An 18,444-nucleotide genomic window follows, 5' to 3' on the forward strand; every position below is an offset into this window, starting at 1 on the left:
TTTTCCCGGATAACCATATTTTGTTCTTGTCCTCGTCACTGAACTCCTTTTTTCTTTTCCTCCCCCTATCAAGGCCAAGGTCTTGTAAATTGATCGAGCTCAGGGGTGTTTGACTCTTGAGTCTTGCTTCGCTTTGGGAAGTGCTCAAGCTTTTTCTCAGACTCCGTTCCGGCGAGTGAAAAATAACTCCTAAGCCTTCGTAATCGTCGAATAACCTAGGCGTCAACCCTAATCTCGTAAGTTGTTCGACAATGGCCCATGGAATAACTGTCAAGAGTGGAAAAATCCCTTCGTAGACTTTGAAATACGGAAACTCACGCGGGGGAAAATGGGTCGAGGAAGCAAATTGCAAGTTTTTGACTGTACAATTTGTATTCTTCATGCCTTTCTCTCTGCTGAAGCCATATGATACTCAAAAACAAAAATCTTCTATGTTCTCTATTATGTAGGGTAGTTACTAGCCCCTTATCTGGATGCAAGGATTTCCTGAAGGGAAGAAATAGATGTAAACATCTAGGAGTGATGTTCAGGAGGGATTTGTAATGCGGACCTCATATCGAAAGAACAACTATCAAAGCTGAGAGTTAAATTTTTTTGTGAGATCCTTTTGGGGAGGAGATTTTGCAAAACTAAAGATTTCGCGTATGAAACGTTTGTTAGTACTATCTTCTAAATTGATAGAGCTTATTAGAGATGTTTGACTCCACTTAGCCCTCGGCGAATATTGGTGTCCTTCCCAATTAATACTCGGATTTTTATGATGAGGCTGGAAAAATTGAATCGAAAGGGCCTTTTTGTATTTTTTATTGAGAATTTCATATTTTGTAATATGACTTTATATGAGTATATTTGTGTGCCGTATGTTACCATCCGATCACATGGTCGACTTCTAGCGATTTGTTTAATTATAATGAAACCCTTTGGCTTAGCCTGGTGGTGATCTGGGGTGGGATCTACTCTTTCGTACCGGAAAAAATTCGGATTGAAACATTCTCGAGTGAGTGATATCTCTCATTAATTTTTGGCGATAGTATGCGCATCAAACTAGGGACGCAAAGTCCATTTTTGCGATTTTTGGAAGCCCTTATTCTCGTTCTCTTAAGTATTTACTTTGTTATTTTTATTTTCAGGAGTTCGTCCTTGGGAACAGCGAGGCACCGCGGGAAATAGATTACAGTGGTGAATTGAAGTCATCAATGCGACTCAGACCAAGAAATGCTGCTGGTGTTATGGTGACGTAGCCTTCGACCCTAAATTCGCAAAGAACACCCATTGAAATATTTTTATATTTTCTGTGTTGATGTTGCTGTTATTTTGGGAATATTTTCCGAAGGTACTTCAAGGTTCTTGTTCTGCGCACTCCATCTAGTTCTAGTTTTATATTTTCTATCGAGGCGTGGTAAGGTTAGAATCGCAGATAACCAATCACCGCTTTCCACTCCAGAGCGTAATAGCAAACTCATTCTTTTTCAGTTTCTAGTGAGATCGGGTTTTATCAACTGATGCAGTAGTCCGTATGAAAGGCCTTGTATTTAATGGAAACTGGAGCGTGTTTGATAATGAATAGCCAGTCATACTTCTAAGGGATCATAGCAATCAGTGTTGACTAAGATCCTTGAATGTAAAAACAAACTTAGGTTCATCTTTATTATATAAATATAACATTTCTTAAGTGTATTTACTCGTGAATTTACTTAAATGTTTTGCGTATGTGATGATAGGTTCGGAAAATAGACCTGTGAGCGATTTTCAGCTAAAATATATAATTATCTTCTACTTGCAACCACACCTTCAAAATCTGGGTCCAAGGACGTTAAGCGTTAATGGCGTGATTTATAAACTATATACTCTTGGTTTTGCGAAGACAATAAGGGTCGCGCCTTCGGAAACGGCATTATTCAATTAGAAGTAATTACAGGTCATAATTATTTTATTAGAGTAATTGCAATAATTGAAGCGACTTTTCCTAGTGGAATACCGTATACGTTAAATCATGTTGTAACGAGCACGAACATTACGGTATTATTTAACAAATTTTAGATTTCAGCAAATTTTTCAGGTGAACTCAAATACTCCATTCGACAAATATATGAAATCGTTTATGTGATGATAATGTATCTGATAGGCGTAGCAGTTCGCGAAAGAAAGAGAATAGATGGAAGATGAATATTTTATTGCTATTTCCATTAGCGTTTGAAAGTGGGACATTGTCCGGTACGGGTTGGTATTAATTTGGTAATTATTTACTTTTTCGCGTATGTTTCCATATTTTATGGGCCCGAATTCATGACTTTTATCATTAAATTTCTTTGCAAATTGTATTTTTTCAAAAGCAATCACAGTTGAAAAGACTACTGAAAAAGTTTCTGGGCTTTTTAGACTTAATCTTTTAATTAGTTGTTCGCGTAACGTATGTTTTACAAGTTACTAGTAAAGTCGTAAGTAGAATTAATTGAATTTCATAAAATTCCTATAACGTTTCAGCAATGTAAATGCAGTAGGTGTGTTTTTCTCATTTTTACTTATATTGATTGTTAAAACGTAGTGTCACTATTTATTGGTTTAAAAATTCGTATTGAAAAATAAGATAATTAAAGTATTCTATCGATAAAAGTAGGTTTGAATGGAGTATTTGGGAAGTATTCTAGCAGTCTCTCCTCCCTTCAAGGTCCGCCCTCTTCAACGCATTAAGCCCTACTCCCTTTCGTTCTGCGTAAAAACCCTATTCTCCTCCTTCCTATCCCTCGTTTACCTAACATTCTACCTTCTAACTCTGTTTTGAACGTCCCCTCCCCGCTAAGTACTCGCTCCATCCATACCCTCTGTTTCCTCCGTATATCATCTAGAAGCTGCCTCTCCTCACCCACCATGTCAAGCAATTCGTCGTTCCTCCTCCTTTTCGTCCACTCTGCCTTCTCCATTCTTCTCCACACCCATATCTCGAACGCCTCCAGCCTTCTCTCTTCCTCCTTCCTAAGTGTCCTTGTTTTCACATCACAAAGTGCTACACTCACCATACCGCACACGTAAAGCGCTACGCTCTTGTAGAATCTGAGTTTTTCCCGGCGTATGCTCTGCAGGAATATTTCTCGGGTTTCCCACCGGGTGTCGTATCGGGTTGTAGTTCCCAACGTTTCCATGACTAAGTCCGTCATCGTCATCAGGGGTTAATGTTGAGCCAAGTTTTGCTCCAAGGGGTTAATGTTGAGCCAAACTTGGCTCAACATTAACCCCTGATGACGATGACGGACTTAGTCATGGAAACGTCGGGAACTACAACCCGATACGACACCCGGTGGGAAACCCGAGAAATATTCCTGCGCTACGCTCTTGATTAGACTCTTCACTAACCTATTTTTTAAACTCTTACATAACGGTCCTCTCATAATGGCCTACCGTGTCATGAACGCCTCATTTGCTAACGCATTCTCTTCCTGATCTCCTTTCGGTGTATCTGTTTTGCTCTAATGTGCTGTTCAAATCGTCGAATTACAAATTGTTGAATTAGAAATAAGATAGTAGGTCATTATTCAGTTCTTTTGCTAACTGAATATTACTGATCTACGTACTTCATGTGTCGCTTCTCACGCTATATTGTATAATCCGTTCCGAAGGCCTCATGACCTCCGTGATCTCGGCTCCTCGCGTGAGGACCCTCCATATCGCGTCGAGAGGTCGTTTTCGGTCGATCCCATGCCCTCCAAGGCCTATCCAGGCTATTTCAGGAGAAGCCTGAGAAGTGGAGCTCCCGTGATAACACTCGCCCGACCTTACCTAATGCGAACTCATATTATATGTATATAGGTGTATTTCCATTCAAAAAATATTCACGGGCGCGCATTAACTTCTTTTTTTTATCTGGCTCAGCTCCACGATTTATGGAGATAGAAGTTCCACCTTTGATAAGGAAATGGGGTTTGTTTGGGATATGTCATGAAGGTCAAGAGAAAAATGATGGCCTTGACCCAATTTAGACATCGTACACGTCGTTGGAAACTTGCTGCGAAGATTGTGAGATCGATATAAAGTACCTTTTTCGTGGCGCTGCCAGATCCGAATTATTCCAGTCCAATTTTCTACAATCTTTTAATGGTTTATCTATAATCACACTCCTCATGTCTCAATTTTACTTTCACTGGACTGAAACAGTCGTTAATTTTATGAGTACCTGGAAAGTAACGGAACTTTTTGGACTTATTCTTTTTATTAATTATTCTCATTAAGTGCGTTATAAAAGTTACTAATTTAGTTATTGCTAGAGAAAAGTTAGTTCATAAAAAGTTCGCAAATGCTCCATCGGTATCGTTGCGACAGGATTTATTTTTCAATTCTTAGCATCAATTTCCTTAAGCGTAGAGCAGGTATTGTTAAGAAAATTGTATTGACAAACAAGAAAGTAGCTCATGTGTACTCACAATCAGTACCACAATTAAAGCAATATCTCCAAGGCTTAAGATTTTTTCAAATTATGCATAATTTTAATTTCAAATCCTATAGCTCTTATGAAAATATCCAGCTATATATTGTGCAGTATCATCAACTTAGAGGCTACCTAAAGTTTCCTTAGAATGTTCGAATGAAATCTTGCTTTCTTAAATATGTTGCGTTGGGAAGCAATAAATTTATTTTATAAATATGTGTAGTATTAATTATTTCTTTGGTACTGCTCGAATGTTGACAAATAATATTCCTGCATTTATTTTATCGCCTAGTAATGTGGAGAGTATCTGTGCGTTTATAAGCTAAAGTCATGTCGATAATGCTCGTATATTGCGTCACAAAAATGTAATGGAGTTTTCCTTTTAAGAACCTTCGCTTCAAGATGACAAGCAAGAATGACAAATGTCGTTCATTGTGAATTCGCTAGCGACCAACTTCTACTGTGACCGAGTGAGATAAAAAAAAACCCACGCGTAAACAAACATTTCCATGATAGGAGAGAGATATCCTTCCGGTTTTCGTGACGCAAAAGGTGACGGTGGAAATGCTACCCGCCCCGCGACGTTTTATCCAGAGATGTTTTTTCCCCTCGTTGGTATCAATTATTTGGGTCACAGCCAATCCGGAGGGTTAAGATGAAGGCCTAGGACACCACGAAGGCTGGGCAGTCCAACCTTCCTGGATTTCTGGCATTCCATTGCACATATGTGCCCTGAAATACAAACACGGCCGAGCTGTGTCTTCGTCAGCGGCATCATCTAAATATATTTGGCTGCTATTGTTTACTTGAAGCGCATCATGGGCTCGCCAACCTTGACCTAATTCTGTAAGCTCCATTCAATTCACAAATTTAAATTATTTTTGACAGAATTTATGGTCGGAAAAGTCCCAATTAAATATTCCCTAGTTTCATTTTAGTTCACGTTTTGGAGTACCCCATGATGTTGTTGCTGTTTACCGCCATTTTATGAAAAAATGTTGGCGTTGAATTTAATTAGAATCTAGAACGCCATTTCGCGAGCTCCGCCTTTCGAGTGATTTTTGCGAATTACATTTTTCTAAACTGATGAGAGACGAAGTGTTTACTCCAGACCTTAGGGTCAATAGGTACAGGATAAATTTGGCGTTCCTGTCACAGATGTTCTCGTCAGATATTATTAAATCACATATGGGTAAGCTAAGGAAATAATTCATCAGATGTTACATATGGAGCATGTTTCTCTATGGGAGCGGGAATAAGGTACTCACCGCGGATATGTTCCGTGAATTTTTGTCAAGGGGATATATAATATGTGCGCCATTTTCTGTAGGTGGCGGTGATGAAATTGACTTAACAGTCTGTGCGCGAGGCCGGCAGCAGGACCTTCCACGGCTATATAAGCCGGTTATTTTTGAGGATCGTCGTCGTAGTGCTGTGAACTATCACGGTATGCCAAGAATGATAAAAGCGCGTGGGATCTTCGCTGGGAAAACTTTGTGTATTCGGCGCATTGACGTGTCGCGAATTTCAGCGGGAGGCATGGACAAAGTTGAAAGTAGATGGCTTATAAGTTTTTACCACGTTAGTGCTTTGAGAGAGTAGCACCCGCACCTTGAGCACATTCACACTGCTTGAGCACCAGCGAAGGGAACTTCTGTCCAATTTTTTATACCACTTTATGAAGTACTGTTTTTGAAATATGTCAGACTTAGCTTATCCATATGCTTCAATAATATCTGACGAGATCCGAGACAAGGACACCAAAATTAGCCTGTGCTTATAGGCCCTAAGGTTTGGGGGCTACAGCTCATCTCTCATCCTTTTAGAAAGATGTAATTAATAGTCATCTTTGAGAGAATTATGCGTCGGTCTGACCATATGTAGAGGAAGTCCAAAATAAGTTGTTCATTGTGGTGATGCCACGTGAATTTTATTCAAGAGGATTATACATCTTAGGTGCCGTAGGTGGCTGTGATAAAATTGAACCAATAGTCAGTGTCCGCGGTGCTATTAACTATCTTGGTATGCAAAGAATGATAACAGCGCTTGGGCGTTTCGGTGGGAAAACTTTTTGAGTTCGGCGCAATGACGTGTCGCGAATTTCAACGGGAGTGGTGTGGCTTCTCAGCGAGGCGGAAATCGGGGAGGAAGCTTCTTCGGTCACGTGAGCTCTTTTTATTTCGCCGTGTTGGTACACACTCGTTTGGCGGTCGTGGGGAACTCCGCCAGACTACGTCCGAATGCCGCTTGCCATTTTGGCTGCAAGTCTATTTGGCAAACACCTGAAGCCCTCACGGAGTTTTCCTCGTGGGATAGGAAATGTGGGACGAGCGTATTGCTTAGCGCGAGTGAAATCATAGCCAGCTGGGTTAAGGTTGTGGGTCTTAATTTAACCCCCTGTAGTAATTTAGGTTACGTAAACAGTTCAAATAAGTAATTCATCGAAACGGCGACAAGGATGGGGATGAAAGATCTAACCCGAATGAAAACCCGAGAACTGTTTACGTTAGCCATTCGCCGGGAGAAAGTTAAAATTTTTAGTAATTTGGATTGTTTCTTGGTGCTGTCATCTCCGACTCAAGTCGTCCAAAATACCGGAGGCCACCGTCATCTTATACTGCAAAAACTAGAGTTCATTAACTTTAGAGGGTCAGCTCACATTGGTCATCAACTGTAGAGGGTCAGGAAGTGTCAGTTGAGTTCTTTTAATTTTTAAAATAGCAAAAAAATATTATCTCCTCTTTGACAGAATTTTAGATTGTGTGCGTAAAATTTTCAATGGTTTTCGTGTCGCTATCTTTTTGGTCCTTCACGAGATAAAATTGCTGTGATCCAGTGACATTTGAGAGCTAAGTATCCTCAGAGGATAAGTAAAATAAATGCAACTGCGAATCTGTAAAACAAAATACATCCCCAACCAAAGCCATCGTCTATAATTCACTGCGTCCCTTCTGAATGAATTTTAATTATTACGGAAAAATTTCTACGAGTCTATCATAGATCGGATGGTTGCATAACTAGGTATATTCAGTTTTTTCTTCTCTTGACCTCAATTTAACGTTGATTAGTTTCTGATTTAGATACATGAATATGATTTGATTAATTCTATTTGATTATGAATAAACAAATAATTTTCATTGCAAAAAAGCCCTGATGAAGGCATAAAAATACGCGAAACGTTGGCCAAAAATTTTGAATTTAATTGTTAAAAACCTACACTCCAAGGCACTAATCAAAGGTATGGTATTATACGCGTAAAGTCACTTAATATTAAGTAAGCATGCATCGAAAAAGGGACAAAAAACAAGGATACTGCTTAAGTTAAAATAAGATAAATTTTGTATACCCTCTTCATTTATGTCATTGTTTCACTTGGGAAATAAGTATACGCTTCAATGTCAGATATAAATCCCGTTAACCATTTAATGCGCAGCTTGATAATTTTTTATCGCAGTATAGTAATTATTAGCTTCTTTTTCAGAAGACCAAGGTTAGAGCTACATCGGAGGTAGGGATTTTCGCACAGGAATAACGACTCTGACGTGATTAAAATTGTTAAAGTGTATCGTTCCCTCGGCTGAAAATCCATTTATCTTTTTATACCCTTGCTAAGTATTCAGCCCTTAAGAAGATGCATCCCTTGAGCTCGAGCGGGTTGTTTTGGTGACGTTGGACTGACGAAGTAAGTCCTGATGCAATATTTTTCATGTACATCATTTTTGAAAATGTCGAGATAATTTTTTAAGGAAATTTTAAGATGATAACGTATGTTTTGAATGAACAATAATTCAATGAAATAGACAAAAATATGACTAATAGAGAGGGGGTAATGCGTCATCTTAACCTTCACGAATACCTAATTCAGGCCAATTCTTCTCGTTACGGTTATATTTTCGTCGAATAAAATGCTTTATTGATGTTCTGTCGATAGCTATTTGAACACAGCACAGCTAAGAGGTGGAGGAATTTTTCTGGTTCTTCAACCTGTTCAAACATCGAATGTTCTGGCGTTACGAGGGCTAATTCTGCCACCGAGGTCAGTGTTTTTGATCAGTGGGTATTTTTAGTTCTTCATCTTCCTTGACAATGGTGAAAATCAGTCGTTAACATTGGCGGAAACCAGAACTCTTCGTTCTTCACTCATGAAGAATAAACTTGCATGAGTCTTCAGCAATCACAATTGGAGGAGTTTCAGCGTTGTCTTTGAATTAGGCCATGAGCTAATGATCCATTTATCTTCGGCCCCTTCTGCTGAGAACGTGGTTGCAATGATGTGTTAATTTTTAGTGGTGTGATTTTTAGAACTCTCTTTTGTCCATAGCCTGCTAATTGTGACTTTGAAGGGAATATTATGCCAGGCGCTAAAATTCAGTAGCTGGAAAACCATACCGACCTGGGCTCAAATCACGTTCTCATAAGTTCGCGTTAAGAAATTCCACCGGTTGGCGCTTCTACAGGGTGTCCGACACTAACATTGTATAATTCAAACTTCCATACCATGGCTAAAGGTAACTTACCCGGGCGGGAATCGAACCCGCGACCTTCTGTTTGGTAGCCGAGGACTTTACCCCACCACCTCCGGGGCCAAGACCAAGTTCTATCCCGCCCACGGTGTACGTTTGGTGAACTCTTGTTTGAGTTCAGGCGAAGGCGAATGATTTTTCCTACGTGTATTTTTACGCTTTACGGGTGATGGTTACGTTGTCAAATAGGCAGTATATTGATAAAGTGAGCAAATATGCATAAATATGCGGTAGTTCGTGAACACAACTTCGTGGAACAGAAATGTTTCCCCAAGGAAATGTGGGTTAAACTGATCCGTCAAAAAGGGGCTGACAAGGTTTGATGTTTGGGGATAAAGCTGGCTCCGACCCACCGGAACACTGAAGGGATCCATTACTCGGGGACCCAAAATAGAAAGCATCAAGAAGTCTGCGCTATCGATTCCCCGTTTTTTTGTGCGGGAGCGATTGTTCCTATGCTATTGGACGCCCTAGCTTTAGGATTGGGTCACATGAGGTACTTAGATATCGTTTTTGTGCGTGGAAGAATCCAAACTCTTTAATGCTCTCTTGGGTGCGAGAGGGTGCACAAGGTAAGAGACGTAATCTACATCTCATATTTAAGATGCTAAGTATGGAAATAATAATAATCGATTTATAATGATTTGATAAATCGTTTGGATTGAAACTGCTATTCAATTAGACGGTCGATCATTTGTAAGTTGTAAAACTGATGACTACATGTCTTACTCGGTAAAAATGCACCGTATTCTTGTTGAATGGACTTAATAGTTTCCAAAAAACATTATTTCTTACCGCTAAACTCATTTAACCTCTCTGTGACACAGTCATAGGGCATGACTTTAATGTGTAAATTTCGATTATTTCATCATTATTACTGGGAAAGGAACATACCCTATGTTTTTACTAGAAAAGCATTCGCGTGTTTTTATATTTACAGAATTTACTGTCAAATTAAATTTGAAATCATTGAAATAACGAAATAAATACACAGCGAATACTTTTAATTAATTTCAGTCAATTTTTATTTTATGTGGATGATATATTTGACTTGACTGCCAAATAAACCCATTTTTGATGTTATACAAAGTTTGAGCGTGGTTTCATTAAGAATAAGTTTATTTAAAGTGGAGAAAAATTGTGTCACGAAATTCTTACCCTGGATAGTTGTTGTCAGTAGGAACCAAAATTACGAATGATGTATAGGTCCAAAGCGCACCGTTTTTTAACTACAGAAACTTTATGCCAAGCGTTCCGATTTGCCGCGAATTCTCCTTGTTCCCGGCTATTCTGTACAACTTATGAGTTAGAATGCTCTTCCTGGTGGAGATCGCGATGTATCCAAGGTATCCGGCAACAGGGTAAACTCGCGGCCAATCGGAGCGCTTGGCTCAAGTTTTCTGTAATTTAATAATGGTACGTTTTCGGCCTAAAAATAATTGATAATTTTGGTTATTGCTGACATTAGCTATACAGGGTTTAAATTCCTTGACACAATCTTTCTCCACCCTGTATATCTGTAGTCATAAGTGAAATTATTTTAAACAAAAAAGAAAGGATGGAATTCATTTATCACCAGGAACAGGCTTCACTTTCTTTGCCTTCACTACCATGAAACATTATTGTCTTCGGTCAATGAGAAAATGAATCTCTCGAATTGTTTGCTCTTGGTTTTTGATCACTCAATTATTCCTTATTTTTACTCGCTACGGGTAGGATTGATTGTTTTATAAGTTCATCGCTATGTCTGCGCAATGATCATGGCGATTAGTCCATGCAACATTTTTTCATTTCCACTGCATGTACTTCGTGTTGAATGTGATGCTATTATGTATCAACATGAAACTATTTTCTCTTAAAAATGCGATGATGCGAAAAACCTCGTCTCAAGTTCATGTACCTGTAAACAAGATTAGTTAGATAGCCAATTTGTCCTCAGAAATAAAAATTAGTAGGAATGACGATGACAGCGTTCTGGTGGGTCTAGACATCTGTAAAAGACTTTGCTTATAATAGAAACGCGTAAAAAGTTCTGAAAGATTAATGAAATACCAAGAGTAATGGATTTGGTATGCATATAAGCGGCTTGTATATTGTATTAATCCGAAGCGAAAACGATTTTGTGAAACTTTTGTTCTGAGACAAATTATTACCCACGCCTTTTCATACTGGTAGTCTACTATTTACTATCTCGTAGAAAGAAAGAATATTATTTAAGAAAGACTTGCTTACGTTCAAGCTATTTCAAGTTCTCCATGCTTGGAGTGATTCGAACGATTCGTTTATGAGTGCGCATGGAATCCTTTGAAGGTTGCCCTATTTGTCAAGCTGATAGTGCATAATGGTCACTGAAGCGAAGTGAGTGGCTGTAAACGCCAGCAAAAATCTTATCTCTTTATGTATCTCTGTTTCAAATACTGGGTGATATCATTTGACCAAGTTATCGGCAACCTGGGAGCTTCATATTAGGTTTTACATCACGCTCTATGAATCCGTGTGACGACTCATTTTCTCTCACTTGCGTGACTGCATGCGAAGCAGATATTGTTGTCTTTGCAAACGTGCGGAGCGAACTCACGTTTGGCCTGCGAGGAAGTCATACAGTTGGCTATGTCTTTACGAGTGTGATCGATAGTTATAATCTATTATGCGGGCTCTTCTGCTCCTAAGGTTTCCCCGGCGACCGATTATTATTTTACTCGACTGTAACCTTGAGCTCTCTAAGATTATTTCTTGCGGAAGGTGAGCTTTGTTGTATTATTGGTAAGAAGGTGACCGACCAGGAAAAACTTATACTCGCTAGTGACCTTATTTCGCCCAGTTCTGAGAAAGGCCTGCTGTAACACGATACCTCAGATTTTCTTAATTCTGTCAATTCAATTGTGAAGCTGTCTTAAGCTTTGACCTAATTACTACTTTATACACACGGAAAAAGAAAACTAAAACGGTAGCAATCCGTTTTGCAGCGTAATTAAAATATTGCAGTTGAAGCTTAACTCTCATAAGTTCAATCCACTTCTATGTTATGGACTGGAGATTAGTGGTTGGATGTTATTGAGCAGTACTTTATAACGTTCCATTTGATCATTTTACTTCCACAAAAAAGTCTAAATATATCCGTTTTGGAGATTGGAATCCAGTTGGAGTAATTATGAGGGCACGAACAAAATGCCCCTGAAAAGCTACAGCAAGTTTCCCGAAAATATAAAATACACAGAGAAATTCAACCAATTTAAAAAAGGGTAAATTTGTGATTGATGAAGTAGTGTCACTTCGATGTAAATGAATTTCTGTGAAATTGATTCTGGTGGCTTATAATTTATATGTTGTTACTATTACTAGAAACTGGGCCAAAGGCCCAGTGTAGCGCTTACGCCCTTTTGTGTATAATACCATTGTACCATGTTGTAATAAGTGTAATCAAGCGTTTTGTCATATTTTTATACATTGTAACAAAGGATTTAAGTGTTATTTGATTGCCATAGGTTCTCTTTTTAATTGACTTGTCCTATACTGATACTATACTAGCCTCGGGACCAATAAATATTATTATAATGAGGAACCACACGTCTTATTGGTGTGTTGAATGGAGCCCAATGCTAAGTTTTCGACGTCATTACTTTGATTGTTCACACGCGAATAATATTATTCTCGGAATCAGGTTGCAACCCTAAATATCCGCCAATTTGCTGTAAAAATATTCATGTAGCTCTTTCCACCTTTTAATTTACATTGTTTGAGATAAAATAGCTCAATAGGCTCGTATTCTCGGATTTAGGAAGGATAACTCACACGCATAAGAAGCCTTAACGCATCTACAGTAATTAGGGGATAGTTGCTCTTCAAAAGTTTTTAATTATCATAAATAGAATTTTTTCATAATCCGGAGGTTGACTGTCCGCCTGGGTGGAAAGATATAATTTGAATTTTGAAACTAGCGTATATAATTACAGAGAAGACTTATGATGACATATTTGGCCTACACTTGGCCAATAGCAATAAGAACATGGAGATAGCGGGTAAATAGCTAAATGAAAACGGCTAATTGTGCACAGAATAGAAAAGAAAGTGAAAGCATAAGAAATACATGCAAAGGGGAAAATAATTAAGGAGTAGTAATTGGTAAGGAAGTGCAGGTGACGTTCTCGTTAAAATTGATAAAGTTAAAAATGTATAGTGAAAATTGCAAGGGACAAGTTACGAACCGCAAAAGGAATGTAGGCGGGCCTAAAAAAATATGAAGGGTTCGTAATTCAAAAATAGGTCTGGAATGTGAAGTCAGAGAAAAAAAACCTGCTACAGTCTAAGGTAAGAATATATGTAAGAGAAAATGAAAATTTTATATTACCATAATAATATATGAACAAGTAATAGTAATTTTCACACTTTAATGTATAACTCCACTACCGACCATGGTTTCGACTCTCTATATCGTTTTCAAGGTATGACAGACTTTCGAAAATGATACAGTGTGTCGAAACCATGGCTGGTAGCGGAGGTAGATATTAAAGTGTGGAAATAACCTTATGTTGTCTATATTTTATATCGCATTTCCACCACGTAAGCCTGAAACGAATTCATATTTTACATGAAACAACAAAATATTATATTGAATGCACTACCCCGGTTTTCATACACTAAGCAGTCATTATCGATATCAAGGTCAAGTATCTTGATATTTGGTGATGGCAGATATTTACTGCCTATCCGATTCTTATTTATTTTATTTCGCATTATGAGTAGTTACCGCATTCGTTTCAGTGGTTAATCGCACTTTATTCGGGAATGAAATACACATTTTCTCCATTACCAAGTAATGGGCAATACTTTCCGATTGGCTTAAGTATTTTTTATCTTCGTTTTATTTTTTAATAAAATTTATAAATAGTGATTTATGATTTTTAGCGTAGTTACTTTGCAGTCTGTGTGTCTATGTATTTATGTAGGCTCCAAAGGAGTCTAAATACGTAGACTCTTAGTCTGTAAAGTTACTGCAAGGAGGTAAAGTTACCACTACATTTATTTATGTATGTATTTCCTATGGAGTTTCCTAGAGCCAATAAAATGTATTTATTAAAAAAAACTGGAGTATATAAATACAAGAATGAACTTCTGATTACTGACATACTAGATATTACCTGACCGTCGAATTTAGTATCTAACGATCTGATCGGTGGGTCATTCTTCTTCATAGAATGATCTTCCAAGGTCGTGAGAATATTAATGGCTTTGCCTGGTTTCGCTCATAGTAGGACCCTCTTCGCTTCTATAGCGTTGAGGTGTTTTCCCCGTCCCGTTCCTTCCGCTCCTATCCCTTCCCAGAGGCGTCGTCGGGCTCCTATCTCGGCGTCGCCTCTTTCCTTTTCCCTTCCTCTCCAGCCCCTCCCCGGGTGATCGGGCGTATAAGCAACGGGCTTGGTTCCCGTTCCCGGTGCGTTGTATCCCAGAAGGGTTCGCCCTGAACCCTCATACTAGGTCGAATTTATTATGCGGGCTAGAGGGATGATCCTGAATTCTTCATCACATCATCATTTTTATCATTGTATCATATTTACTATTCTGATGATGGAAAGTTTCAGTGATAAATTTTCAAGAAACGTAAAAATAAATATGATGGTTTATCGGTGATTTCCGCTGCCCTTATTTTCTGTTATTTTCGCGAGCCCAAGTGTTCACAGCTCCCGTTGCATTGAAGGCTTTACAATAACTCGTTGGAACTTTTGCTATCATTGGCTAAATCACTTCTGCAGGGACGGTGAAAGGGACGAGCTCAATGATGAATAAAGCTACAGTGATTCATGCATCTGAAGCCGTCTCAGAAATTGTTCTCGTCGAACTTTGACATTTAGGTGAACATTGGGTTATTCAAAATGAACTGAAAACATGCTCGTATTACTCTGGCCTAAGGGTTTTCCGCCGTAAACCCAAATTGCTTGAAATGGTGGTACGAAAAGCTCTTGTCAACATTAAAAAATATTCTCTTATATTGTGTTCAACGGGTTGTTGCCCAAAAATTAGACATTCTACGCTGTATTTTCTGGAGAATTCTTTTAATGGTATAAAAACGACAAAGGTAAATTGTTGTATCTAATGATTTACTGTGAATAGAAATAGCAGATTATAGTTGAAATATAAATGCCATTTTGACGAAATATGTATATATGTTGCGGAGAATTACTCATAGATCCATAATAAAAATCAAAGCGGGCACTTCCTTCTACTTCTGACGTATGACTAGAGTATTTCCGAAACCGAACTCAAAATAAATAGATTACTGGAAATAAAATGGCGCCACATTCGCCACAGACATCTGTAGTCTACCATTATTTCGCTTTGTAGCGTGTAAAAGCAGGAAAACATACTACATGTCCTCTAAAAATGGGCGAGTCCTGATCGGAGAACTCTCAAAGCTCCCGCCTTTCGATAATGAAAACAAAACTCCCTTCCCTCCCCCGCTTGCGGACGTGGAACAAAAGAGTGGCGGTATCCGCCGCATCACTTACCCGAGTCCCTCTCGGAGGCTGCGCGGTCTCTTCCCAACTCTTTCTCTCCTCCCGTTATCTTCGCCTTCTCCCGGAGATAAGCCGAGCGAGGCGCTGCGGCACTGCGGCTTCTCCACTCCGTCGACAGCCGGGGAAGCGCGCTGAAGCTCGTAAGAGGCTAGCGTTGGCCGGCTGCGGCTCACATCACAGACGAAAGAGAATTCTGACTATTTCGTGCTCCGCGGTCGAACCCGCTTTCGCTATCTGTACACCGACAGCCACACGAGCGGGAACTTCTGAAAAACGTGGTCGGAAGATGAGTGGAATGGAAGTTTCTTTTTTTATTTAGTGTGCTTGTGAGTCCAGCTGGTCGCGGACTAAATCCACCTCAGGGAGAGAGGAGGCGGTTGCGGCGTGCTGCGCCACGTTTGATGGGGGAGTGGGGATGTTTTTCAGGGAACGCAAGGGAGGGGGGATGAAAGGGGGGTTGGAGGTGGGGGTTGTGCAGGGAGGGGAGGTTGGGGCGGCGTCGCGCCGTGTCGGCGGCGGCCAGGCGATAGTTCCTCGACGCGTCGCGGCGCCCTTCTAGCACCGCTTTCTAGGATACGATTCTATTGTCATAGGTTGGTTAGCTAGAGATGCGTAGGTAATCGAACTTTTATTTGAGGTAAATTTTATTGTCTAAGTAATTTACCGATTAAGGTAGGCTGATTTGGCGATTTTTTGGACCCCCCTTCCCCCTTAGTGAGATATCGTGAGATTTGTCTAATCTAACGTGAGATTGTTCAAAATGTGTATTTTCATTGTAAATACGTTATTATATGCTTTATCGCGTTGGATTAATTAAATATTATTGTGTATAATTTAGTCATATTCAAATAGAGAAACACATTTTTCTCGAAATTTTACACTGCTTCTTGCCAGGCCAAAAAATGCGTGTTACTTGCCAGGACCCCCACTCTCCCCCACGTGAGAGAGTCTCCGGGTGATAATCGGCTTGACCCCCTCTCTCCCTAAACACCTCACGTAATTAATGAATGCTCCCTTAGCCATAGATTTGAGTAGATTATCGTACTTTTTCTGATGAGGTAAATTTAAGAACTTAAATATTATCCTATCAATATTCACGCACTACCTGAAAGAGCAGTAGTTATCGAAACCCGGAAGCACACGCTCATTTTTACTGTCCCTCAGAATGATAACTCCTACGATAGGTTTTCAGGGACCAAAAGAGTGATCATTCGAGCCATAATTTTCTGAATCACACAGTCATTCCCACCGTCCCTTTTTCCATCACTCATTCCGCCAAGAAAGATCAGAGGCTTTCCCGGCGTATGATGATGTTGAAGTTGTTTCGGGTTTCCCACCGGGTGAGGCTCTCCATCTCTGCCGAGGCTTTGATGGCCGTGTCGTCCATCGTCATTAAGGCTGAAGCCCTGATGCCGATGGACGCTGAAGCCCTGATGCTCAAGCCCTGGTGACGATGGAATACACGGCCATCGAAACGTAGGCAGAGATACCTCACCCGGTGGGAAACCCGAAACAAATTCAACAACAACGCTCATTCCGTCACTTTCCGTATTTTCAATTGTCATTCAATTAAAAGCCAAGCTGGCATTACAATCTGATTAGCTGAAGGATGGTGCCAGCGACGGAAAAAGGGATGTGGCGAGCAATGGAAAAAAGGATGGAATTTCCATCCCTCTAACCATCGTGGAAAATGATCTCGTGAAACGGTAATTTTGTTTCGCCATCATTGGAGCGATCGCTGGAGCTGTCCCTCCGAAGGGATGGAAATAAATATCGCGTGATTCAGGGTTAAGTTGAGTTGCTACCGCCAGGGATAAAGGGTAAAGTAGAGAGAAGTGTAGATAGGTGTCATAATTACGATCTGCATCCCCTGTATTCCAAAAAGCTAACTATGGTTACTCCACCATTCGATGAGAAGGGAACAAACAGTATATAATAATTAAAGTCCTAGTGCTACGTCTTTGCCATAGGTGTATATTTTAGTTTGAACCGTGAGATATATTTGAGGGATTAATTAAAAACGAGAAAAAGCGATAAAAGCAAGGAAAATATGCAGGCAGTTATTTCATTCCGATAAACAAGTATTTATCGTAATGAACAACCGTCAGTAGACACTTTTTAGAAAGTTAACAAGGGAAGTTTATTATTCCGCCACCCATCCGCTCTGGGAATGGATGTTTCTCGGTGTTCAAACTGAGTTCGACGTAGCCACTGTAACTAACACATTTGTAGCTATAGATCAGAGTTAAAGAAATGTAAGACATGAGCCTTATCAAGGCCGTAACCTGGAACATTTTTCTGGGAGTTAAACTTGGAGAATAAAATGAATAGTGATTATAGATTGAAGTCGAAAATCGAATTTTGAATGCCAAGGATCGAGGAAACCGACATCAACCTTGATCTTCGAGTTTCGATCAAAAATCGATTTTTTAAAACTTCGATCTCGAACATTTCGTCAGCAGCGTCACTACTGGCCTGTGATAACGTCATCAGTCCCATGCGTAAGACTTTTTTCTGAAAACGGTAGAATTGGATAGCACGCCCTCGAAAATTAAGAAAGTATCTCATTCATATGATATTTCTAAAAATTTTATTGAAATCGAATGGTTCCAAGCGGTGATCGCAAAACTTTAATATAAATGAATTTGTTACGTTTTACTGCTAATAATTCATGCATGTAATTTAAGAAGATTTTGTGGGAATGTTTATTCTTCATCTCAAATGTTTATTTTGGGTGTATTTCGAATGCACAATAAAGATGATATTGTACGAGATTTTCATTCCGTTTAAAAATCAATTGCTCGAAAAATCGATTTTAATCAATATTTTTCCATTGGTATTTAATTCCAAATCGGTTTGATTGCCGATAAACATTCATCCACGCTATTCAACAGGAAAGCTTTAACTCTTCCACCACGACCAAGGTTACGTCTTTCAAATCAATCTCAATTTCACGGCCTTCTGAAAATCTCTTCCAAAATTCTCGCGA

At 39.4% G+C, this 18,444-nt stretch overlaps 1 protein-coding gene across 2 annotated transcripts in view; it reads right to left on the reverse strand.

The window, feature by feature from the left end:
- LOC124163240 (solute carrier family 22 member 21-like) overlaps positions 1–15,833 on the reverse strand; it is a 103,267-nt gene extending 87,434 nt beyond the window's left edge. Inside the window, exon 1 of one of the 2 annotated variants that reach the window (XM_046539995.1) lies at positions 15,447–15,828. The gene's annotated coding sequence lies outside the window, so the exon portion shown is untranslated. Of the gene's footprint in view, positions 1–15,446 lie in introns of both variants that reach the window. The other variant, XM_046539996.1, reaches the window with a different exon arrangement.
- Positions 15,834–18,444: the final 2,611 nt, after the last annotated feature.

The sequence above is a fragment of the Ischnura elegans genome, chromosome 8, assembly GCF_921293095.1.
Source record: "Ischnura elegans chromosome 8, ioIscEleg1.1, whole genome shotgun sequence".
Taxonomy (NCBI): Eukaryota; Metazoa; Arthropoda; class Insecta; order Odonata; family Coenagrionidae; genus Ischnura; species Ischnura elegans.